Source organism: Thermobia domestica, chromosome 5 (assembly GCF_964235325.1).
Source record: "Thermobia domestica chromosome 5, izTheDome1.hap1.1, whole genome shotgun sequence".
In the NCBI taxonomy this organism is placed as follows: domain Eukaryota; kingdom Metazoa; phylum Arthropoda; class Insecta; order Zygentoma; family Lepismatidae; genus Thermobia; species Thermobia domestica.
The window spans coordinates 190,923,871-190,950,843 of record NC_137458.1 but is presented as its reverse complement, the minus strand read 5'-3'; positions in this window follow the sequence as shown (position 1 = coordinate 190,950,843).

Here is a 26,973-nt window from a genome sequence, read left to right as displayed (position 1 = left end):
CTGTGTTAATCTCGGTAAATCTGCGACAGAGACGTTTGATATGATCAAGCAGGCTTACCCAGATGATGCTTTACAAGAAGTGGTGTGTTTCGGTGGCACAACGCCTTTTCGGAGGGCCGGGGAGAGGTCGCCGATGAAGATCGTGCTGAAAGACCTTCGACTTCGACAAACACCGACAATGTGACTCGTGTGCGCGAAGTTTTGAACTCAGACCGTCGACTAAGTATTCGCTTAATTGCCCAGATGTTAAATTTACCAAAAACTGTGGTTCATGAAATTGTGACGGAGCATTTGAACATGCGCAAGGTGTGCGCGAAGATTGTCCCAAAAGTGCTCACTGGCGATCAGAAATTGCGGCGAGTGGAATTGTACCAAGAAAATTTGAACATGTGTGAAAGTGACCCTCAATTTTTGAATAACGTAATCACAGGTGACGAATCATGGATCTTTGAGTATGATCCCGAGACAAAGAGCCAATCTTCCGAGTGGCACACGCCGGCGTCTCCCCACCCAAAAAAGGGAAGAATGAGCAAATCCAAAGTGAAAACGATGCTCATTGTCTTTTTTGACATCAAAGGCATCGTCCACCATGAATTTGTTCCTCCTGGGCAAACCGTCAACGCCAAGTTTTACGTGGAAGTGCTCAAGAGACTCAAACGAAGGGTCAATCGGGTCCGATCAGACATCGGAGCCGACTGGAAGCTGCACCGCGACAACGCCCCGGCTCACACCGCCTTTCTTGTGAACAGCTACCTGACCAAGGCCGGCATCCCAACGCTTCCGCAACGCCCTACAGCCCAGATGTGGCCCCCCGGACTTCTTTTTGTTTCCTCGCCTGAAACGCCCGATGAAAGGCAAGCATTTTGAGACGACAGAGGGGATCCAAGCAGCTTGCACCGCGGCTCTCAAGGCTATTCCGGAGAATGACTTCCGTGACGTCTCAATGCTTGGAAATCGCGCTGGCAGCGCTGCATCGACGCAGAAGGAGCCTATTTTTGAAAGTTTTTAAAGAATTGTAACGATTGGCTCAATATTTTTTTTAAATCGACTCAGTCCTATTACTTTCCGGACAAAACCTGTATATATATATATATATATATATATATATATATATATATATATATATATATATATATATATATATATATAATTCTCCTATTTATAAATTTTCAAGCAAATATAATATATTCAAAATTTTAACACTCACCAAATGTATTACGCAAATCTAACCTTCAACCACCTCTGGAAGAAATTAATTGGAGCGCCTTTTAATAAACCACAACAGAAGTACCCTCAATTATGTATCCTCCCACTCTCGAGTAATTTAGTGTAATAACTTTAACATCTTAACATTGCTCACAACAAATAGTTTTTTTCTCTTTGGAACTATACAATACAGAGCTAGCGGTTATATTTTCACAAAACTAACAGATTACGACTTTGCCCAGTTATACATATCGCATCGAATAGCTTCCCCTTCCCTCAGGAGCACATTCGAAGGCAGGCAATTGGAAAGTCCCACTTTCTTCATTCCACCATTTCACTCATCTCTCATCATCACCGTCTCCTTTAGCCTAACCGGCAAAACCGTGGGACATAAAACTTAAAGATTTCATTTCGTTTTTACCATGATATGAGAGGATTTAGCGAACATCATGATAATTGTCACTTCTGGTAAAATTAAGGTATTAGGTGGACTGGATTCGTATTAAACCACAACGGAGACTTGTTTGGTATCTGTCATTGTATCGAATTGCATAGGAATAATGAACTTTCTTTTCATACTTACTCGAAAGACAGAAAATGTGGCATACAATTATGCTTCCACGAGCTGCCCATATTATACAAATAACAACCATGTTATCCGGAATAGGCTTTTTGCAAATATTGGTAATAATAATAATAATAATAATAATAATAATAATAATAATAATAATAATAATAATAATAATAATAATAATAATAATATGTAGAAACTAGATGACGATTATTCTTCTCACAAGAAATTCTAAATATGATGAATTTAAAAATACCATAGGAAAATTATACAGCTAAAGACAATATAGGAATATTACGAAAGAGTATTATGAAGATAATTTAAAGTTAAGTATGATTTCTTTTGTCACTAGAATTCTTTATAATGATTGACACTAACAGAAAAACAGATTAATAAAGCAATATGTTAATACTGAAAAATTAGTAATTTCTCCATATAGCCTATGATAGGATATTCAGAAAAGTGGTCAATTTTGAATTATCCCTTTTATTAATCATTCATAATGGGAGCCATTTCGACACAGCTATACACAGTCACATATATAAAGACAAGGACATTTAATGTTGATAATTATGGTTGGAGGGGGTTATTCGAGATATATATGATAAAATATTAGAAAATATGGTAAATTTTATGCATTAATTAATTAAATACGAGTATTCATAATGTGAGGGGTGCTTCAACACGGCTATAGCATAAAGGTGTATATCAGGAGATAAATTGATACCGACCTCAATTTGATTAAAGAGGGGTTACATGAAACACGTCATGTATAGGCCCATATCCATCTTAGAATACCCCGGCAACCCTGTTATTTTTCTGTTCTGTAGTTAGCAGTTATCTGAATCACCGCGGTGCTCCACCCTGGTTTAGGATTGTCAACGGATCGAGTGGCTCGCCTCACATCTCATCTACTATCGAGCCGAACCGAGAAGTGAGCCGAGTCAACACCTCACCTAACCGAGACGGCAAAAAGCGATGAGTCAACTGAGCCGAACCGAACCGATTCGGTGGCTCATCCCGAACGAGTCGCCTCAGGCCATCGGCTCAATTGAGCCGAGCCGACGGCTCATCCCAACCGAGCCGGCTCGAGCTGTTCGCTCAGTTGAACCGAGCCGAGTCCGTTGACATCACTACCCGGGTTGGGCTTCTGCTTAGGTTCAAAAATACGACCGTGCAGGTCTCATCCTTGATGGTAGAAACTACAGTATATATATATATATATTGGTGCTCACGACATTTGAGGCTATCCTTTTATTTTAAAAAATCTATTGTGGTCTCGTTATTGAGACAAGATGAGATGCAAGCAGTGTCCCCTCTCGTGAGCATCATTAAAAGTATTCCACATTACGGCTTACATTTCTCATGGCTTTCGCTTTCCACTTTAATCAGGTCATGATTTCAAAACGAGCTAAAACGAGCGCCTCTTATTATTATCAATTCATTTCAGTTTAAGCAGTTAAAATAGTTGGGAAAAATTAGAAAGCCATACCCTATATTCCAGTGTGCCACAACCGGATAACGCGGCACACTGGCGTGCCCAGCAAAATGAACAGTGTGACGCAAACTTTTACGTATTATTTACAAGAATATTTGTCGAGTTTATTTTATTTATTATTATGAACGATTCTTCCACGGATCAGCTGTCTGTACATAGTTAAACAAACAAGTATCACATGGAGGGAATGAGTGTAATTATTTATTTTAATAGTAATAGAAAGGTATATTTTCTTGTATTTTCTAGCGGGAATAACTGCATCCGGTCTAGAAAGCTGGGACTAACAACAAAGGAACCCGATGTGCCAAACACACAGCACCCTATAGTCGTGAGTGCCACAAGTCCTTTCTACGTCTTGGTACCCTAAGGGTTGTTACCTTCAAAGAGAGAGAGAGAGAGAGAAATAACTTAAGTCTATTGCACTTACATGCTTAAATAAAAAAAATATGTAAATAACTGTTTCGTTTTCTGTTTATTATTATTATTATTATTATTATTATTATTATTATTATTATTATTATTATTATTATTATTATTATTATTATTATTATTATTAATTTCTTAGGAAGTTGACTGCCATAGGTATGCAAACTGATCTCCAGTGCAGCGCCTCGTGTATGATTTTCTATACATAAACTATATATTCCAAGTTTGTTGTGTTCGTTGTATAGGTGTGTTTGCAATTAGATGCATATGGCGTAGAAGTCAAAATTTAATGTCCACGCTGCGTATATGCAAAACCGTAGACAAAGAAATTTATGAACATAGACATTTATGGCGCTAAAACAAAGGGCACAAAATAAATAATTACTGGCGGTTTCTTGCCTGTAGTGCATAGGTGATAACCGTTAACGGTGTTAAATTTAAACAAATGATTTTAATTATGCACGAATTTAACTTATAGTATACAGTGAGGAAGGGTCAGGAGTTCGCTAGGATCGTTACAATATCGAACTCCGTGAAATGCACTGCAAACCTGTACGCAAGTCCCCCATAATGTTCAACAGATATTGTGTATTAATGCTCATTTCAATGCAGACCTATATAGACCTACGCACTTCAATACACCAACGAAAGTGCAGACTCGGGATGGGCACGAGTTGAGCTGAAAGTCGATTCGACTCGAAACTCGACTCGAATTCGAGTCGGGTTTCGAGCTGAGTCAGAGGTAGTTTTCTCGAGTCGAGTTTCGAGCTGAGATACTGTTTTTGAGATCGAGTTTCGAGTCGAGTCGAGTTTGATATATGGCTCGCTCGTTTTAGCTCGTTTTGAAATCATGACCTGATTGTTTCGATACCTGGTCAAGTAAGTTTGTGGTGGACAACATCGTATTAGTGGATTTTCTCAGGGTGCTCCCGCTTCTTCCCACTTCTCATTCCACCAATTCCTATATTATCATTCACTTGCTTTAATCATTGGACGCGCTTCCTCTCGTGCATGGGGTCCTTACTGTTTCGATCCCCGGCCTAGTAAGTATGTAGTGGACAAGATTTTATCCGTGGGCTTTGCCAGGGTACTCCCGCTTCCTCCCACATTTCATTCCACCATTTTTTCTATTATCATTGACTTAATTCAATCATTGGTGCAGTGGCCCAATGTTAGAGCTCTTCCTCTTGTGGGCCAATTAAGTTTTTTGTGAAAAAGATCGCATACGTGGGTTTCCTCAGTGTACTCCCGCTTCTTCCCACTTTTCATTCCACGAATTCATCTATAATCAATAAATTACTTTAATGATTGGACGCGGTGGCTCAGTGGTAGAGCGCTTCCTCTGGTGTGCCAAGTAAATTTGTAATGGACAAGATCGTATTCGTGGGTTTTCTCAGGGTACTCCAGCTACCTCCCACATTTCATTCCACCAATTCTTCTATTCTCATTGACTTGCTTTAATCATTGGGCACGGCAGCTTAGTGGTAGAGCGCTTCCTCTGGTGCGTGGGGTCCTTAATGTTTCGATCCCCGCCCTGATAAGTTTGTTGTGGACAAGATCGTATCCGTGAGTTTATTCAGGGTATTCCCGCTTCCTCCTACATTTCTTTCCACCAATTCTTCTATTATCGTTGATTTGCTTCAATTATTGGGCGCAGTGGCTCAGTGGTAGAGCGCTTCCACTGGTTGGTCAAGTAAGTTTGTGGTGGACAAGATCTTATCCGTGGGTTTTCTCAGGGTACTCCAGCTTCTTTTCACTTTTCATACCACACTTCCTCTTTTATCATTGACTTGATTTAATCATTGGGCACGGTCCCTCAATGGTAGAACGCTTCCTCTGGTGCATGGGGTTCTCACTGTTTCGATCCCTTGCCTTATAAATTTGTGGTGGACAAGATTGTACCCGTGGGTTTTGTCAGGGTACTCCCGCTTCTTCCCACATTTCATTGCACCAATTCTTCTATTCTCATTGACTTACCTTAATCATTTGGCGCAGTGTCTCAATGGAAGAGTGCTTCCTCTGGTGGGCCAACTACGTTTGTGGTGGACAAGATCGTATCCATGGTTTTTGACAGTGTACCCCCGCTTCCTACCCCATTTCATGCCATCAATTCTTCTATTATCATTGACTCTCTTCAATCATTGGGCGCAGTAGCTCAATGGGAAAGTGTTTCTTCTGTTGAGCCAAGTAAGTTTCTGGGGGACAAGATTGTATCCGTGGGTTTTGTCAGGGTACTCCCGCTTCCTCCCACATTTCATTCCACCAATTCTTCTAATATAATTGACTTGCTTCAATCATTGGTCGCAGTGGTTCAGTGGTAGAGCGCTTCCTCTGGTGGGCCAACTACGTTTTTCGTGGACAACATCTTATCCGTGGGTTTTCTCAGGGTACTCCTGCTTTTTCCCACTTTTCATTCCAGCAACTCCTCTATTATCATTGAATTGGTTTAATGATTGGGTTCGGTGGCTCAGTGGTAGCGCGCTTCTCCTGGTGGGCCAAGTAAATTTTTGGTGGGCAAGATCGTATCCGTGGGTTTTCTCACTGTACTCCCGCTTCTTCTCACTTTTCATTCCACGAATTCCTCCATTATCATTGACTTGCTTCACTCATTGGGCACGGTGGCTCAGTAGTAGAACGGTTCATCTGGTGTGTGGGGTCCTTGCTTTTTCGATCCCGGTCTAGTAAGTTTGTGTTGGACAAGATCGTATCCGTGGGGTACACCCGCTTCCTCCCACATTTCATTACACCAAGTCTTCTATTATTATTGACTTCGCTCAATCATTGGGCGCAGTGCCTCAGTGGTAGAGCGCTTCCTCGGATGGGCCAAGTAAGTTTGTAGTGGACAAGATCGTATTCGTGGGTTTTCTCAGGGTACACCCGCTTCTTCCAACTTTTTATTCCACCAACCATTATCATTGACTTGCTTTAATCATTGGGCTCTGTGGTTCAGATGTAGAGCGCTTCTTCTGGTGGGCCAAGTAAATTTTTGGTGGACAAGATCGTATACGTGGGTTTTGTCAGGGTACTCTCGCTTAATCCCACATTTCATTTCACCAATTCCTCTACCATCTTTGACTTGCATCAATCATTGGGCGCAGTGGCTCAGTGGTAGAGCGCTTCATCTGGTGGGCCAATTAAGTTTGTAATGGACATGATCGTATCCGTGGGTTTAGCCAGGTTACTCCCGCTTCCTCCTACATTTCATTCCTCCAATTCTTCTATTATCATTGACTTGGTTCAATCATTGGGCGCGGTGGCTTAGTGGTAGAGCGCTTCCTATGATGGGCCAAGTAAGTTTGTGGTGGACAAGATCGTATCCGTTTCTTTTCTCAGGATTATCCTGCTTCTTCCCACTTTCATTCCACCAATTCCTCTATTATCATTTACTTTCTTTAATCATTGGAAGCGATGGCTCAGTGGTAGAGCGCTTCCTCTGGTGCGTGGAGTCCTTATTGTTTCGATCCCCGGTCAAGTAAGTTTATTGTGGACAAGATCGTATTCGTGATTTTTCTCAGGGTACTCCCGCTTCCTCTCACATTTCATTCAACCAATTCTTCTATCTTCATTGACTTGCTTTAAACGTTGGAGAGGTCTTGGTCCCTTGAGCATTGCGGTGATGTCAGAACTCAGATTCGGTCTCAAGCATTTGGGTTATGATGTAAAGCTTTGCTGTGGTTCAATCTCAGTTTTTTATTACGCGAGGTAAAACCATCCATACAGCTATAAATGTTTTTTCTATCTTACCCAACCTGGTATTGATATTGAGCCAATGCGGAACCTCATTTTTGGCGCTTTGAGGCCAGGAACTGACTTTGGACATTACGCTGTCCTCAAACGACTAGGATCTTTCCAATGTTACCATCCGCGTCCAACAACCCCATGTTTAAAAGGGGAATAGAAAGGACCCGTGTCTAAAACTTCCGGACCCAGTTTCTTGACGTTCAAGGCTAGGGATCGATTCCTGACATCACAATTGTGCTCAACGGATCAAAACCTTTAAAATGCTGCCAACGCCGTCCAACAACTTCATCTTGAATAGCTGAATAGAAGGGACCCGAATCCATAACGTCAGGACCCCATTCCTTGAGCTTCGTGGCCTGGGCCAGACTTCTGACATTACTACTGCACTCAGGGGACCCGGACCTTTCCAATGCTACCACTCGCGTCCTGCAACTCCATGTCTAACATGGTCGTCCTGACGTAGGAGAATCGACTCCATGCTTTTTTCATAATTATTCTCCAAATGGATTTTTATACAGGGTAGTTTTGCAAGTTTAGCTGCAGGTCTAAAATAAGCCTCTTGAGAGTGGCTCTTATTTGTTAAAGAATACATAACGATCGCTTTTGGCTGTTGCAATGGTCTGTCTAAGCGGCTTGGTAAAAAAAAAAGCAGCGTAGCATTACAACAAAAAGGTGTTTCTCTTATATGTTAAAAATAAAAGCACAGGAAGAAAAGTCAAAGTTTGGTAAGGTGAGTGTCGGGGGACGCCGAATTCTACTTCGCTCCGAGCAACGAAATTTCTAGCTACGGCTCTCAGCTCCAACACTTATCGGTCTTTCAGAGTCTCGTCCCTTACCTGCAACAGCGTAGTTTGATTAACCTGTTATACCAAAACGTTTGGAAAGAACCTGTGTGTGTGACTTATTGATAGTTATGCAATATGTTGACAGAGTGCTAGTCTTCAGTTTAGCAACGAAGGTGCTCTTAGGCGAAATTTCACGTTGGTCTCTACTTTTGTCTGTGCCTTGTAAATCGTAACATTGTGTTTAAAGGCAAACAGAAACAACGTCAGTTGTTTAGTAGTTCTTTGTAGAGCAACTGATAAGGCGCTTGTGTCTTTTACACAAATAATTTTTGCCAGATTGCTGTTTGAAGCCATTTTGCATTATACACTATAAAACAACATATCCAGATTCAGAGAAATCCACAGAAAGTTTAAAGAAGGGTAAAAAATATCTTTCTTATTCAGATGCTTTATTATTATTATTATTATTATTATTATTATTATTATTATTATTATTATTATTTTCTTGAGTACAGAGATACGAAGAACAAGAACTCCGTCACCATTAACATGGAAGCGAAAATGACTTCGAATTGGAAATAATATATCAATGCATTTAATTTCGGGGAGAGGCTATAGGGCAGACAGGGATCCAGGGAGCGATCGGGGCAATCGCCCCCTCCCACGGAAGAGGAAGCTTTCTTATTTTATATATAAATAAAATCCATCCCAAAATTTGGAGCTCTTTAAACTAGCTAAGTAGCAGTATTACAATCCACGCCCCCCCCTAGAAGTCCGTTCTGGACCGCCTCTGCTACAGGGGTACGTTAGTGTTCACTGCTTTTCCTTGCAATCCACGCTCATTGCTGGATAAGTATTATATTTTATTATATTATTTGTCAACTTGAACGAAATAGTTTTACCACAGCGGCAAATTCAACAATTAGGTTTAGGAAAAACAACTCATTGGTTCAAACACACAGAAAGAGAGAGTCCATTTGTTCGGGATGTTTTTTGAGGTTCGCGGCGTCTCCCAAGAAGAAATCTTGCTAAAACATATGTTGTTTTCAACAAGGAACGTAAATGGGTATCAGGTATATCAGTACTTCAAATGAAAAGCAAAAAGAAAAGAGAGACAAAGATGAGTGTAATTTCCTATACTGTATTTTCGGCATTGAAGAATACCGTTACCGGAATTGAATAATAATAATAATAATAATGGCTTCAGACAGCAATCTGGCAAAAATTATTTGTGTAAAAGACACAAACGCCTTATCAGTTGCTCTACAAAGAACTACTAAACAACTGACGTTGTTTCTGTTTGCCTTTAAACACAATGTTACGATTTACAAGGCACAGACAAAAGTAGAGACCAACGTGAAATTTCGCCTAAGAGCACCTTCGTTGCTAAACTGAAGACTAGCACTCTGTCAACATATTTCATAACTATCAATAAGTCACACACACAGGTTCTTTCCAAACGTTTTGGTATAACAGGTTAATCAAACTACGCTGTTGTAGGTAAGGGATGAGACTCTGAAAGACCGATAAGTGTTGGAGCTCAGAGCCGTAGCTAGAAATTTCGTTGCTCGGAGCGAAGTAGAATTCGGCGTCCCCCGACACTCACCTTACCAAACTTTGACTTTTTTTTCTGTGCTTTTATTTTTAACATATAAGAGAAACACCTTTTTGTTGTTATGCTACGCTGCTTTTTTTTTACCAAGCCGCTTAGACAGACCATTGCAACAGCCAAAAGCGATCGTTATGTACTCTTTAACAAATAAGAGCCACTCTCAAGAGGCTTATTTTAGACCTGCAGCTAAACTTGCCAAACTACCTTGTATACAAATCCATTTGAAAAATAATTATGAAAGAAGCATGGAGTCGATTCTCCTACGTCACGACGACCATGTTAGACATGGAGTTGCAGGACGCGAGTGGTAGCATTGGAAAGGTCCGGGTCCCCTGAGTGCAGTAGTAATGCCAGAAGTCTGGCCCAGGCCACGAAGCTCAAGGAATGGGGTCCTGACGTTATGGATTCGGGTCTCTTCTATTCAGCTATTCAAGATGAAGTTGTTGGACGGCGTTGGCAGCATTTTAAAGGTTTTGATCCGTTGAGCTCAATTGTGATGTCAGGAATCGATCCCTAGCCTTGAACGTCAAGAAACTGGGTCCGGAAGTTTTAGAGACGGGTCCTTTCTATTCCCCTTTTAAACATGGGGTTGTTGGACGCGGATGGCAACATTGGAAAGATCCTAGTCGCTTGAGGACAGCGTAATGTCCGAAGTCAGTTCCTGGCCTCAAAGCGCCAAAAATGAGGTTCCGCATTGGCTCAATATCAATACCTGGTTGGGTAAGATAGAAAAAACATTTATAGCTGTATGGATGGTTTTACCTGGCGTAATAAAAAACTGAGATTGAACCACAGCAAAGCTTTACATCACAACCCAAATGCTTGGGACCGAATCTCATTTCTGACATCACCGCAATGCTCAAGGGACCAAGACTTGTCCAACGTCTAAAGCAAGTCAATGATGATAGAATTGGTTGAATGAAATGTGGGAGGAAGCGGGAGTACCCTGAGAAAAATCACGAATACGATCTTGTCCACAATAAACTTACTTGACCGGGGATCGAAACAATAAGGACTTCACGCACAAGAGGAAGCGCTCTACCACTGAGCCATCGCTTCCAATGATTAAAGAAAGTAAATGATAATAGAGGAATTGGTGGAATGAAAGTGGGAAGAAGCAGGATAATCCTGAGAAAAGCCACGGATACGATCTTGTCCACCACAAACTTACTTGGCCCATCATAGAAAGCGCTCTACCACTAAGCCACCGCGCCCAATGATTGAACCAAGTCAATGATAATAGAAGAATTGGAGGAATGAAATGTAGGAGGAAGCGGGAGTAACCTGGCTAAACCCACGGATACGATCATGTCCACTACAAACTTACTTGGCCCATCCGAGGAAGCGCTCTACCACTGAGGCACTGCGCCCAATGATTGATGCAAGTCAATGATAAGAGAAGAATTGGAGGAATGAAATGTGGGAAGAAGCGGGAGTACCCTGACAAAACCCACGGATTCGATCTTGTCCACCAAAAATTTACTTGGCCCACCAGAAGAAGCGCTCTACATCTGAGCCACAGAGCCCAATGATTAAAGCAAGTCAATGATAATGGTTGGTGGAATAAAAAGTTGGAAGAAGCGGGTGTATCCTGAGAAAACCCACGAATACGATCTTGTCCACTACAATTTTACTTGGTCCACCAGAGGAAGCGCTCTACCACTTAGCCACCACGCCCTATGATTAAAGTAAGTAAATGATAATAGAGGAATTGGTGGAATGAAAAGTGAGAAGAAGCGGAAGTACAGTGAGAAAACCCACGGATACGATCTTGTCCACCACAAACGTAGTTGGCCCACCGAGGAAGCGCTCTACCACTGAGCCACTGCGCCCAATGATTGAACCAAGTCAATGATAATAGAAAATTTGGTGGAATGAAATGTGGGAGGAAGCGGGTTACCCTGGCAAAACCCACGGATACGATCTTCTCCAACATAATCTTACTAGGCCCACCATAGGAAGCGCTCTACCACTGAGGCACTGCGCTTAATGATTGAACGAAGTAAATGATAATAGAAGACTTGGTGTAATGAAATGTGGGAGGAAGCGGGTGTACCCCACGGATACGATCTTGTCCAACACAAACTTACTAGACCGGGGATCAAAAAAGCAAGGACCCCACGCACCAGATGAACCGTTCTACTACTGAGCCACCGTGCCCAATGAGTGAAGCAAGTCAATGATAATGGAGAAATTGGTGGAATGAAAAGTGAGAAGAAGCGGGAGTACAGTGAGAAAACCCACGGATACCATCTTGTCCACCAAAAATTTACTTGGCCCACCAGAAGAAGCGCGCTACCACTGAGCCACTGAACCCAATGATTAAACCAATTCAATGATAATAGAGGAGTTGCTGGAATGAAAAGTGGGAAGAAGCAGGAGTACCCTGAGAAAACCCACGGATACGATCTTGTCCACCGCAAACGTAGTTGGCCCACCAGAGGAAGCGCTCTACCACTGAACCACTGCGACCAATGATTGAAGCAAGTCAATGATATTAGAAGAATTGGTGGAATGAAATGTGGGAGGAAGCGGGAGTACCTTGACAAAACCCACGGATACAATCTTGTCCCCCACAAACTTACTTGGCTCACCAGAGGAAACGCTTTCCCATTGAGCTACTGCGCCCAATGATTGAAGAGAGTCAATGATAATAGAAGAATTGATGGCATGAAATGGGGTAGGAAGCGGGGGTACCCTGTCAAAAACCATGGATACGATCTTGTCCACCACAAACGTAGTTGGCCCACCAGAGGAAGCACTCTTCCATTGAGACACTGCGCCAAATGATTAAGGTAAGTCAATGAGAATAGAAGAATTGGTGCAATGAAATGTGGGAGGAAGCGGGAGTACCCTGACAAAACTCTCGGGTACGATCTTGTCCACCACAATCGTAGTTGGCCCACCAGAGGAAGCACTCTTCCATTGAGACACTGCGCCAAATGATTAAGGTAAGTCAATGAGAATAGAAGAATTGGTGCAATGAAATGTGGGAGGAAGCGGGAGTACCCTGACAAAACCCACGGGTACGATCTTGTCCACCACAAATTTATAAGGCAAGGGATCGAAACAGTGAGAACCCCATGCACTAGAGGAAGCGTTCTACCATTGAGGGACCGTGCCCAATGATTAAATCAAGCCAATGATAAAAGAGAAATTGGTGGTATGAAAAGTGAAAAGAAGCTGGAGTACCCTGAGAAAACCCACGGATAAGATCTTGTCCACCACAAACTTACTTGACCAACCAGTGGAAGCGCTCTACCACTGATCCATTGCGCTCAATAATTGAAGCAAATCAACGATAATAGAAGAATTGGTGGAAAGAAATATAGGAGGAAGCGGCCATACCCTGAATAAACTCACGGATACGATCTTGTCCACAACAAACTTATCAGGACGGGGATCGAAACATTAAGGACCCCACGCACCAGAAGAAGGGCTCTACCACTAAGCTGCCGTGCCCAATGATTAAAGCAAGTCAATGAGAATAGAAGAATTGGTGGAATGAAATGTGGGAGGTAGCTGGAATACCCTGAGAAAACCCACGAATACGATCTTGTCCATTACAAATTTACTTGGCACACCAGAGGAAGCGCTCTACCACTGAGCCACCGCGTCCAATCATTAAAGTAATTTATTGATTATAGATGAGTTAGTGGAATGAAAAGTGGGAAGAAGCGGGAGTACACTGGGGAAACCCACGTATGCGATCTTTTCAACAAAAAACTTAATTGGCCCACAAGAGGAAGAGCTCTAACATTGGGCCACTGCACCAATGATTGAATTAAGTCAATGATAATAGAAAAAATGGTGGAATGAAATGTGGGAGGAAGCGGCAGTACCCTGGCAAAGCCCACGGATAAAATCTTGTCCACTACATACTTACTAGGCCGGGGATCAAAACAGTAAGGACCCCATGCACGAGAGGAAGTGCGTCCAATGAATAAAGCAAGTGAATGATAATATAGGAATTGGTGGAATGAGAAGTGGGAAGAAGCGGAAGTACCCTGAGAAAATCCACTAATACGATCTTGTCCACCACAAACTTACTTGACCAGGTATCGAAACAATAAGGACTCCACGCACAAGAGGAAGCGCTTTACCACTGTGCCACCACGCTTAATGAATATAGTAAGTCAGTGATTAATAGAGGGACTGGTGGAATGAAAAGTGGAAAGAAGCGGGAGAACCTGCGGAAACCCACGGTTACGATCCTATATACTACACGAGTTACTTGGCTGGGGTTCGAAAAAATAGGACCCCACGCACGAGAGGAAGCGCTCTGCCACTGAACCACCGCGCCCAATGATTACAGGTCAAAGATAATAGAAGAATTGGTGGAATGAAAACTGGCAAAAAGCGGGAGTACCCTGAGAAAACCTACGGATACGATCTTGTCCAACGCAAACTTACTTGGCCGGGGATCGAAACAATAAAGACCACACGCACCAGAGTAAGCGGTTTACCATTGAGCCCCACAACAAGAACAAGAAAATTGGAAGTTACTTGGAAATATTTTAAGAAGCAATATCATTCAATGGTAAAGACCACTGCCCGATAATCGTGTTTTAATAACTCCATGAGCAGAAAGGACTGATATGTCCCTCTCCTGTATGGTATTTTTCAAACCATATACTTTATTGGGAATATTATCCTTTATTCGTCAATTCATGAATTGTTTGAGATTGGAGTGAGCGTAAATGCTTTCATACTTAGGAGTCTGGATATGCAAACCTGCTTACCGTGTGGATTTACTTCTGTGAAATTTGGTCCATGAAGTTATACAAAAACGGTAAAATAAGGAACGTTAACATTCTTACAATGAGAACAGATTTCAATTCCCGGTGGGAGTTAGCGTACGCTCGACTTTATCTTAGGAGACCCGGGTTCGATTCCCGGTGGGAGCTCATGTGTTTCGTATTCCATGTTAGTCAGTAGGTCCACGTCTCATATAGCCACGCTGCTGGCCGGGCAGTTAAACTCGAAATCACAATCACCACCACACGGCGGGAGTTTACATGGTTCGAGTTTTACGTTAATCAATATGTCCACGTCATATATGGTCTCGCTGTTGAAAGAGACGTTAAACTCCAAATCAACTCATCTCATTAAGATCAGAGTTCTGAGTTTAATACCAACTGGAAACCATACGTTCAAAATAAAAATTGAAATAAAATGAAATCTTTAAGTTTAACGTTCCATGGTTATGCCGGTTAGGCTAAAGAAGACGGTGATAATGAGAAATGAGTGAAATGGTGGAATGAAGAAAGTGGGAGGAAACGGGAGAACCCCGAGAAAACCCACGAGCACGGCGTTTGTACACCACAAAGTCCAAACGGCGCGAGCTGGGATCGAATTAGGGACCCGAAGCACCGGAGGTGAACGCCCTACCACTGAGCCACCGCGCCCCCCAAAATTAAAATTATTCATGCTTCTGATACCTATATATATGGAGAGAGAGAGAGATAGAATAAATATGGTTGTATTTTTCATATGGCCGAAGTGGCTTAGTGGTAGAGCGTTCACCTCTGGTGCATGGGGTCCTTGGTTCGATCCCAGCTTGCACAAAGTCAGATTTGTGGTGAAGAAACACCGTGTGCGTTCGTTTCTTCAGGATTCTCCTGTTCCCTCCTACCTACATTGTTGCACAATTTTCATTCACTTCTCATCATCACCGTCTCCTATACCTAGCCGACATAAGGATGGGACGTCAAACTTAATTTAATTTCATTTCATTGAAAAAATTACTATAATTCATAATCTGCATCTTTATAAAGCAAATTCAACAATCATATGGATGTATAATGCTTAAAATTGAATTAAATCGCAATTGCAGTAATCTGCAATATTTTAGGTTTCTCATTTATTTACATCAAATGTTTAGTTATTTGATACTTTATAGCAAGAATATTAACTGCTATATAAGACACAATTATATACCTATGGCGTGGAAGACCCTGGTTTGATTCCCAACGGGAGCTCATGTTTATCGGTTTCTATTTTAATCAGTAGGTCCCGTCTCATATAGTCTCGCTGCTGAAAAGGGCGTTAAACTCAAAATCAACTAAACTCAAGAATTATCTATACATTGAATTTAATAATAAGGAGGGAGACCTTGAAGGAGGGAGGCCGAATAAAGAGGGAGACCTTAAATTTAAAACGTAGGGTCAGTGTGAGTCAGAGAGGTCACGGTGGGTGGTGTGTCACAGTGAGTCACCTCCTGTTGACCCACGACCCACTGACCTACTCACAAATCTTGACCCAATTGACTCACTCCATCTCTGGACTGTACACACAGATAAAGCAGACATGTATGTAACCTGACCTTACTTGGCCTTCACTAATTTAAGATAATCTACAAAAAATGAAAGAAAGCAATTTCAATCCCAAAAATATAGAAATGTATTTTCAACGAAAAAAAGAGATCAGCCCAGATTTGAACCAGGGTTTTTCCACTCAGCAAACAGACGTCTTACCGACTTACCCACGGCAGATCTTCCGACATCTGGTTTTGAAACTTTATTTACACTGCGTGTGTTACGTAACAACGCTACGAGATGTCCTTACTGTTGTGTTAACACGCGTTCCGTAAATTTACGAAGTCGCTCTTCTAATTCTCAATCAATCCGACATATATATAGATAGATAGATAGATAGATAGATAGATAGATAGATAGATAGATAGATAGATAGATAGATAGATATGTTGGTGAACCAGTAAGCTCCCAAGAGTACAGATTAATTCATTCTTCATTTTAATCTACAGAACAAATGCTTTTTATGAAAGCAAGCGGACTGCTACCCATAGATGGCTAAGTGAGGTAAATAAAATTTAAACTTCAAATGGAACTGGTGTGGCTCACCGACAATGGCTGATTTAACACGTTTGATAACAGCGCGGGTAATAGCTGATTTATAAACGAAGTAGATAGAGCCTGTATAGGTAAGTGGATACCGCGTGAGACTGTCATTCTAAGGGTCTGGGGTTCGAGTCTCGGCCTAGACTGAGTTAAATTTTTTCAAGGAATTCAATACTATAAATGATGTTCTCGTTTGCTACTGAAAGAGATTTATCCTATGAAGGGAGAAAACCCAAGATGGGGGCAGGGGGAAAGACCGACACTGTTTATCCTTAAGTGTTAAAATTTAATTTATTCCCATATCTTTTGCTCTTTCCTTTCCCTCTTTCCTTCTTTTCTCATTTTGTTTAGCTTTCCGTACTTTTTCGGTTTCTGCATGAAGCGTATTATTCTTTTCGTTTTCTTTGCATTAATTCCTATCTCTTTGAACTTAATGTGAATGGAATTTCTGCAGATTTATCTCGTGGTTGTTTGTCTAAATGATGCTCTCAGATAGTAATACTTTTTCCTCCAAGTGGAGGAATATCCTGGCATGTTATGTTTTCGGGCACGTATTTGCTGTCATGTTGGTTGTCCAACTATCAGACATCGAGTGAAACTATTCTGCTACTGGAAAAAGCTATCATTTCTTATGTACCCAACCTCCAGTTATTACTGTCGCTGACTGTACAATCTGTGGATCTGTATAGTAAAATTGCACCCTCGTTTTCTCAGGAAAAACGTTTTCATTTTTTTTTATTCGTTTCCACATTTTGCACATTTTTTTCCGCTTGTTGATACCATGAAGCTGCAGAAACTGTAATTCTATTCTCTTTATCACAAATTCCTTGTAAGTAAAAAAAGGATTACATGCATGGCTAACATACGAATAGGGATGCGCACGAGTCGAGACACACTTTATAAAATTCGAGACGAGTCGAGACAAACGTATTTCTCGACTCGAATGTCTCGAAAATCTTCCTATATTTTTAAATATTATTTTGAAGAAAGTACTCATTCAGAAACACTCGGCACGAGAATTTCGGAAACTGCAGGAATTGTCAGGTTTTCGAGGAGTGCTGTGGTGGGTGTCTTCAACAAGTGGTGAAACCAAGGGGTAACGACGTCCCAACGCCGAGGGGTTTGGCGCACCCCACCTCATTACTTATGTCAGACTTGTAGGCTGAGTAGACTGGTAAAACAGGACAGGAAGCGAACTGCGTCGGAACTAACATCAGAGTTTAATGCTGGGCCAAGTACAAGTGTGTCTGAACTAATGTTGTAAAATTTCCGGAAATTTCGAATCTGTTGGTAAAAAACAGTTTTTTCTCGATTTCTTTCAGGAAAAATTGGAAACATTGAAAAAATAAAAAATGTTTGTATTAGGTTAATTTTACTAGAAATGATATTCTTTTATTTTTTTCAAACGCATGAAAAATATAAGTTCAAAAATTTCAGTATTGCGAATAATAAAATATAGCACTCGAAAATAAAACTATTCCAATTATTATCTGTATTAAAATACTAGATTTAAGCGTATATGTTTGACCGCACAGAAAAGTTTATATGTTTGTCTTCAGTCCTTTCGCCAATGAGATATTAAACTCACAAGTGCTAGAAACGTGTCGTTTTCATTGGTCGATTCCAAATTTTGTGTAAATTATCCAGTTCTAATGAATATTTAAACATTCATGGCCATTAGTTCTTTATTAAATTTTTAGGAGTACACTGGAAGTACTGAATTTTTTTAAAAGTTAAGCTTCATACCCTACGAGTTATATATTGCAACATCACATAGTTGTATATAGGGATTGTATATATCCGGTACTTGTTTGATGGCCAAATGATAAGAAAACGAAGGATAACCAATTCTGTAGTGTAAGATGAATCTTCATTGTTTGGAGAGCTTTCTTTTTAAATGAACTCCGTATATAACTGACATAATTAATTGTGTGTGTAATTTATTTACTTATTACATAATGCATGCAAAAAGAAAGAAAACACTGGTCATATATATGAATTAGAAATTCCAACCACAAGTCGGCTCAAATCTTGCAAACGGTACGAGATATTGAAAAAAATAGTCGAAAAAAATTCCCCTTTATGATACCCCTTGCCGACTTTTATGAAGGCGTCCATCACTTGTATCTGTAAAGGGACATGTACAGATATCAGGAATGACAAGGAGGTTCATGCTCATATGTGAATGATGCGCTGTGTAGAGAGCGCAGTTTCAGCTAGTTGAAAATTAATAGTCTGCACTCATTTCTGTTATGTCCTTTATTCGTGAATGTGCATTAATTACAGAAGTTATAGTTACAGTTACATGCATTAATTACAGTTACATACAAGCCTACCAACATGAAGTGTTCTGTTGTAAAAAAATATGTGTCCTGAATAAAACTGAGTTCTCAATACGCTCTTTAGTCTGGCGAAGTTTTGTTAATTTTAACCAAATTACTTCTTAAGAGAAAGAGTAGTAGGCAAATTTCACTAATACTCATGCACTAAAACATATAATTACTATTATTTAATATTTTAATATAAGACACTTATATAAACTTTATGTACAAAATCCTGTATGTAAACAAATACATATTTTCTAGTGCGACAGATTATCTATTACAATCAAAATGAAAGTGATTATGTTTCTAACTTAATAACTCTTGAATCATAAGACCGACCTCGATAAAATTTTCAACATAGATGAGGTTCGGGATGGTTTTTATCATTTTACTTTGAAGGTGCAACTTGAGGGAAGGGGAGAGGGGAAAATGACATATTAGTGTCCAATCCACAATTTTCGGGGTCGCTGAAATAAACAATGACACTTCCGATGCCATTTCAATCAAAATTCAGCCCCACAACTTGGAGGAGGAAGGAGATATATACAAACATTATTGAAAATGACCGATATTAGTGTCGAATGGATAGTTTTCGGGGTCGCTAAGATGAACAGTGACACTTCCGGCCGTTTAAATCCAAATTCAGCCCCGCAACTTGGCGGAAGGGAGAATATATAGTCTATATATATAACAGTGTGTGTGTGTGTGTCGATTTTTCTGTTGGTACACAACGGCACGGCATAGCGGAATATTTCCTTTTCTGTCTTAAAAATGGGTTGACAAGAAACTTTAAAAAATAGCAAAAAGTAAATGTATAGGTTTACTGAAAATCAGAGTTTTTGTTTGTTTGTTTTCGTTTTCCTTTTTTCTTTCAGGAGAAAGAGCTGCAAATCTTTGTTCCTTCTTGAAGCCAGTTAATAATATTTAGGAATCTTTCCCTCGCGCTTCCCTTTGTTCATTCCTTTTTCTCAAAGTAATATAAACCATAAAGACTCTGAACTGACCAGATTTTTTTTCTGATAAGACTGATGTCTTCCTACAAATTTGTCTGTCGCTAACCCAATGGCCATTAGAGATGGAAAGTTGAGGGTTGAATTCCTGAGATAAATAAAGCAATAAGGCAAAAGTGGACGGTGAACAAAAATCGGACTCTCTCTCTTTCACAAATGGGCATTCAGTAAATGGAAATGTGCATTCAAGATGCAGCATTCAATTATCTATACAAGCCGGCTACGAGTCTTTTGTCTTGGCCACGGGTGCAGTCCAAACTACCCTTTCATCCTCCTTACAATATGGGTGTGTAGCCTACCGAAGGACCACGCAAATGTTATCAAAACTATTGTGCTATTCTTTCTTTGTATGCTTTGGCAGAACTTGCGGACACGTTGAGAAAAGCAATTTAGTAAACCAAGTTTTCTGTCTCAAATCTTATTATTTTTTTTCATTGAGAAGCAATTGAGGGCTCTCGAGTTTGTGCTCAATTACAAATGGAAAAGATTGAAGTTCCGACCACAGCGGCTCAAGAGATCCTGTGAATCCGAAAATTTTGCAAGCGGCTTCGGTTTCGGGGACACTAAAACGTCGTGGGATTAATTTTCAGCAATGAAGTATCTTTCATTTAGTTGGTCGTGTGATTTGTTGCGTGGTGTGGCAGACAAGAAAGCTGTAAATATTTTCGAATTATGAAAATTTTAATTGAATCTTAAACGTACGTATAAGTGTGTAGTGTGAAGAGGAACATTAAGCAGTTATCTTCAAATATGACAAAAAATATAGTTGCTTTTTTAAAATTGCCAAGGACCATGTGAGTACATTTCTTATCCTATGAACCATATTTTAAAATATTATGCTGTCTTTTCGTATTTACGTTGCTGTCTGGAATAGGCTATAAAACGTAGATATTTCAATAAGGACGAACGCAGGGGTGGAATTTGGGGGTCCAGACACCCCGAAATCCTGATTTTTGTGCAAATTTAGTCTAATTCTAGGGAGAAGTTTACAAATTTTAATATAACTTATCCTCAAATTGAACTTGAACACCCCCGAATATCTTTGACCCTTCCGAAATAAATAGGGGCGCGGTGTCTCAATGGTAGAGCGTTCACCTCCGGTGCTTGGGGTCCCTGCTTTGATCCCAGCTAGCGCCGTGTGGAAATTGTGGTGAACAAACACTGCGCTCGTGGTTTTATCGGGATTGTCCCGTTTCCTTCCACTTTCTTCATTCCACCATTTCATTCATTTCTCATTATCACCGTCTCCTTTAGCCTAACCAGCATAATACTGGGACATAAAACTTAAAGATTTCGTTTGATTTTTCTTCCGAAAAAATTGCTGCGTACGTGCTTATATTTCAATTATCTTTTATGAAAATGCTGTTTTACTCAAAAGTGTAGAATTTGATGTCTGAACATTGGGAACTAATTGTGCTATATATTGTGATTTATTATTATTATTATTATTATTATTATTATTATTATTATTATTATTATTATTATTATTACCCTGAAAGGTATGCAACCAACTTTCCAACTTTTTAAATATTGTGAACGTGAGGTCCAGCGTTCCGGCCCCTTCATTATTAAAAAGCAATATATATATATATGATCAAGGGAGGGGTAAACCATATTTTGCCGTTTTATCCAGTGTAAAGCACGATTGAAGCCCATTTTATCCAGTGTATACCTGAGCGTCAAGGGGGGCTATAGCCCCTATAGCCCCCCTTAGATCCGCCAGTGTATATATATATATATAGAGAGAGAGAGAGAAAGGAAGATAGATATAGATATAAACATGATCAAAAATAGCGGTCGATTCCATACTTTTCGGGGTTCCTGAGATAAACAGAATGCCGTTTAAATCCACAAATTTAGTCCCACTAGTACTCCTAAGAAGGGACGGGAACAGGTAAAGGTAATTGAAAATTACCGACATTAGTGTCGAATTAATAGTTTTGGAGTTCGATAAGTTAATTGGTGACAGTTTTGGTGCCCTTTATGTCCAAAATGAAACGTATTCTCCCCGTGCAAGCTATTCGGCTAATCTGTAATAATAACGAATGGAAGTTTCACATATTCAACATTTTAATATATTTCTCGCTGCAAATTTACTCACTTGTGCGGTATATGTGTGTATGTGTAAATAAGATCATATCTCTTATTGAGTTATTCGAAAAACATACAAATAATAAAGAGAGAGGATTTAACCAGAAATCCGAAAACTAAAAAAGTAAAATTAAAACCTGTTGCTTTAAGTATTTTTCCTGTTAGCAAAATACATTGTATAATGCTGCAAACATGTTATACCAAGTAAGGTTACTAGCATCAGACGAAGAAATAGTTTTTAAATTATATTTTCCGGTTTTTGCTAATATTTCCGAACAAATTCTTTTTTATTAATGGCTTCAAAATTTTTGGAAATTCTACCGATCTCGATAAAATTTTCAACATAGATGAGATTTGGGATGGATTTTATTATTTCAGTTTGAAGATGCAACTTGAGGGAAGGGGAGAGGGGAAAATGACAGATATTACAGTCGAATCGATAGTTTTTGGGGGTAGTTGAGATAAACAGTGACACCTCCGGCCGATTAAATCCAAATTCAGTCCCATTAGTACTCTGAGGAAGAATGGTGACGTGTAAAGATAATGGAAAATTACGTATATTAATGTCGAATTCATAGTTTTGGGGATATATAAGTTCATTGGTGACCGTTTTAGTGCCCTTTGTGTCGAAAATGAAACATATTCTTCCCGTGCGAAAAACGGGTATTCTGTAATAACAACGAACGGAAGTTTCACATACTCGACCCTTTAATATATTTCTCGCTGCTCAAATTTACTCACTTGTGCGGTAGGTATATGTGTGTATATGTAAATAAAATCATCTCTCTTTTTGAATTATTCGAAAAATATACAAAGAATAAAGAGGGATTTTGCCAAAAATTAGAAAACTAAAAAGTAGAATTAAATCTTGTTGCTTTAAGTATTTTTCCGTAAGCGAAATACATTGTATATACAGTAGGACGTCAAAAATCCGAACGCGGTCCCTAGAAGCTTTTTACATTTTGTCTTAATACCGGTATAACGCTAGCGATAAACAAACAATAGTGTGTCCATCGACGTTGTGTGAAGTCAGTGTTTTTACAAAAGTTCGTTCATACGTAATTGTTTGTCATACATATTTTTATTTTTTATTTTTTCTTAGGCCTATAAGTAGGGGTGGACGGTTCCTGAAAACGTAAACCGCGGTTTCGGTTTGCCACTTAAACCGGTTTGAAACGGTTAACCAAAACCGAACCGAACCGAATCGAACTGATCCCAAACCGAACCGAACCGTTCTAAAACCGAACTGAATCGTACTGTTCAGAACTGTAGGTAGAACTTTAACAAACTAAACTGTCCAAAGGGTCGGAAACGTGGTTTTGTTTACTATTGGCTAACTAAAACTTAAGCGAACTCTGTCAAAGCGAATTCAACTGTGTCCAAATGGAGCCGAATTTAATCTTTAACTCACTCGTAACATACGAACAGTTAGCAGATTTGTGTATAATAAAAGAATAAAATAGCAATGAGCCTGAAAGTACTCATTGCAGTATATATATTAGTTAATATATATAATGTTTGTATACGTTTTGTGTGTATGTAGATAGATAAAAATATCACACAACTAGATATCACGTATGCAAAAAAATCCTGGCAATACACGTATTTGATGGAGAAATGATCCCAATAAATTCCTTCAAATTAGAAGCATTTCATATGTCAACGAAATAAAAAAAATCAGTGGTAGTGATCAGTCTTTGAAAAAGATGAAATTCGTTGTGTTAAGTTACCTGTGTTAGGTTACCTGTTAACCCCTATTCTACAACTGCTTCAAATTTGAAAATGTTATTATTCCCCTTGTTTACTTTCACTTTTAATATTCCAGCTCAAACAGCAGCTTGCATATGTGTCTTCATTTCTCTCATTTTTCATACTTTCATTCTCACCGTCGTTATTCATATTATAAGAAAAGCGTGATTAACTAACCACATTATCATCATCAAAACGGCGAACACATATTTTAGACTTTGAAAACGCTCTACGTACAATATAAGTCAATACTCGGCACCTTGTATATCACATCGTTATTAACAAATCATTATATAATAACTTTCTGTAAGTAATAAGTAAAAACTTCTTCTGAATTTTACTGAAATGTTTGGATTTCGAGCACAGCTGGCAAGAAAATTTTTAACAAATCTATTTCTTTGCAAACCGACAACAATATTGATTTAATAGGGCGCCAATACTTTTACGGGGCATCACATCGTTGACTCATTTTCAACACTTCTTTTTTCTTATTGGTTGTTCGTCGCCCTCTTGCTACCAGCTTCTTCCCCCCCCTCCGTAGTTACGGCTCTGGGTGTGGTATCTTCTCCGTCACGATGTAGGTTTTGTACATTTGCTAATCGTACGCATAAATATCATTCTCTGACAGAACAGTTGCACTTAGTTGCAATCTCGTTATCTTCGATTCTGGACAGTGAACACAATGGCGAGGAAACATCTACCATTTCCTACTTTAATTTCGCTTTATTTCATCACCATACGGCCAACGAGTGTGATTACAGAGGTAATGGAGGAATTGGCAGACATTGATCTGGCATACGGGAAAGCGGACGGAAATGGCCGTGTGGCACAACGGCTGCACAGACAACAGTTTCTTAATCTTAGAATTCCACACCACGCAACGTTTTCCAGTGTAGATCGAAGATTACAAGAAACTCTTTCCATGTCCAAAAGGTGCAAGCATTACACGCCATCCACGTAGGTGGGAGTTTGTCCAGTGGCTACGCGAACCATGCTAATATATCCCGCTTCATGCCTCGTATTTTCTTGAAAGATAAAGCTATGTTTTCCCATGCTAGAGTGATGAACACTCACACTTAACATTTGTGGTCTGGGGCAAACCCATATGGAATGTCAAATCGTGCCCATCAGGAACGGTGTTCTGTGAATGTGTGGGCAGGAATCGTTGATAATTCTCATCAGACCGTACCTACTACCACAATGCCTAACCGGGTGGGAGTATTGGATATTTTTGAAAGAGATCCTGTCTGAACTACTAGAGACTGTGCCACTGGCTCTTCATCGAAACATGTGGTTTATGCACAACGGTGCTCCAGCATATTTGCTGTGAAGGTGCGAAATTGTTCTTTCCGAACGCATCCTTTCCGAACAAATAAACAGCAGAGAAGGACCGGTATCTTGGCCACCTCGCTCATCCGACCTTAACCATTTCTTTTTCTGGGGCCATATGAAACAACTAATCTACGCGACGCCTGTGTAATCAGAGGATGATTTGGTTGCTCGAATTGTTGCTGCAGCGTGGAGCATGCAGGAAACGCCAGGAGTGTTTCAACGCGTTCGCAGCGTCTTTCCCTTCGACGCCGCTGTAACTTTTGCATTGAAGTGGTGGGTCGAAACTTTGAACACCTTTTGCAGTGTCCGTTCTGACAACCATCCTCTTTCCATGTAAACAAAGACTCCCCTCTGTACCTTGCTCCCTACAACTACCTTCTGTATGCAGTCCCGTTATACGATACATACCCCTTTAGTCATTTCAAGATGAGTTTAATGTTTCATTCTAAACGTAGCTTCTCCTGGAATAGCATCCACCCTTCAAGTAACTGCCCCCCCCTTCCACGGTATCTCCTAAATCCGCCCATGCCGTAAACTTGTCTTCCAACTGATATTAACAGTTTTATTCCAAAATCCAAAGCATCAGTAAAAGTACCCACGCAAGTACGACCCCTCAATTGTTTCAGTAATATCGAAATAATATTAATCTGAATAAAGTTATACCGAAAAACGTAACATTCAGCCTTCTTATAATGTCTGGGTGGACGGTTCCTAGTAAGGCAAACTACATTTCTGTCGATTTCAGATATTGAACTGAAACCGAACAAAACAGTCCTCAAAAAGGGCCTAACAGTTCTTAAACCGAACCGAACCATTCTACAAACCGAACCGAATAGTTTACAAACCGAACCGTTTCAAAACCGAACCGAACCGAACTGTTCCCAAACCGAACCGAACCATTTCAAAACCGAACCGGACCGAACTGTTCCCAAACCGTACCGAACCGAAACAGGTTAACCGGTTCTTGGAACACCCCTACCTATAAGTTTTAAGTGTGACTTACAAGATCAGTGTAATTTAGTGTACGAGCAAGCTCCTCAGAAACATTAAATGTAAGTAGCCTTTCGTACGATATTGTAATTACTGTATGTACTGAATAACCACTGTATCGATAGAAGAACATACCGTACAGTATATCTAAGCTTAAATAACATTTTCTTGGTCATTTTCGAAAATCCGAACTACCTGTGGTCCCAATTAGTTCGGATTTTCGACTTCCTACTGTATATGCTGCAGACATGTTACAGCAAGTAAGATGACCAGCAACAGGGCAAGAAATAGTTTTTAAATTATATTTTCCTGTTTTTGCCAATATTTCCGGACAAATGATTTTTTCTAATGGATTCAAAATTTCCGGAAATTTTACACAGAACAAGGAAGACATCTCTATAAAATATATGTTTAATTTAACATATTAACTAAAATGATTCTGTCCCTGTTATTTTAACACTTCCCTGCCATCAAGGGGGAACTTCATAAGATTGCTCAAGATAATTTTAACGCGTCTATACTGATTAAGCTAACTAGGATTACATTTTAGTTTCTTTTGTAGCCAAAACTCTGTTCTATCACTGTGCTAACTTTGAAGTGTTTGGATGAGCTGTGCACAAAATTTCCCTATTCTAATACAAGAAACATAAGTACTCAATTATCTTAACTCTAAACTAGTAAATACAAAATATATTTAATTTTGAAAGCATAATATAATAAAATATTCGAAAATTTTTTTATTTAATTTTCGAGTCGAGTCGAGACAGAAACATATTTT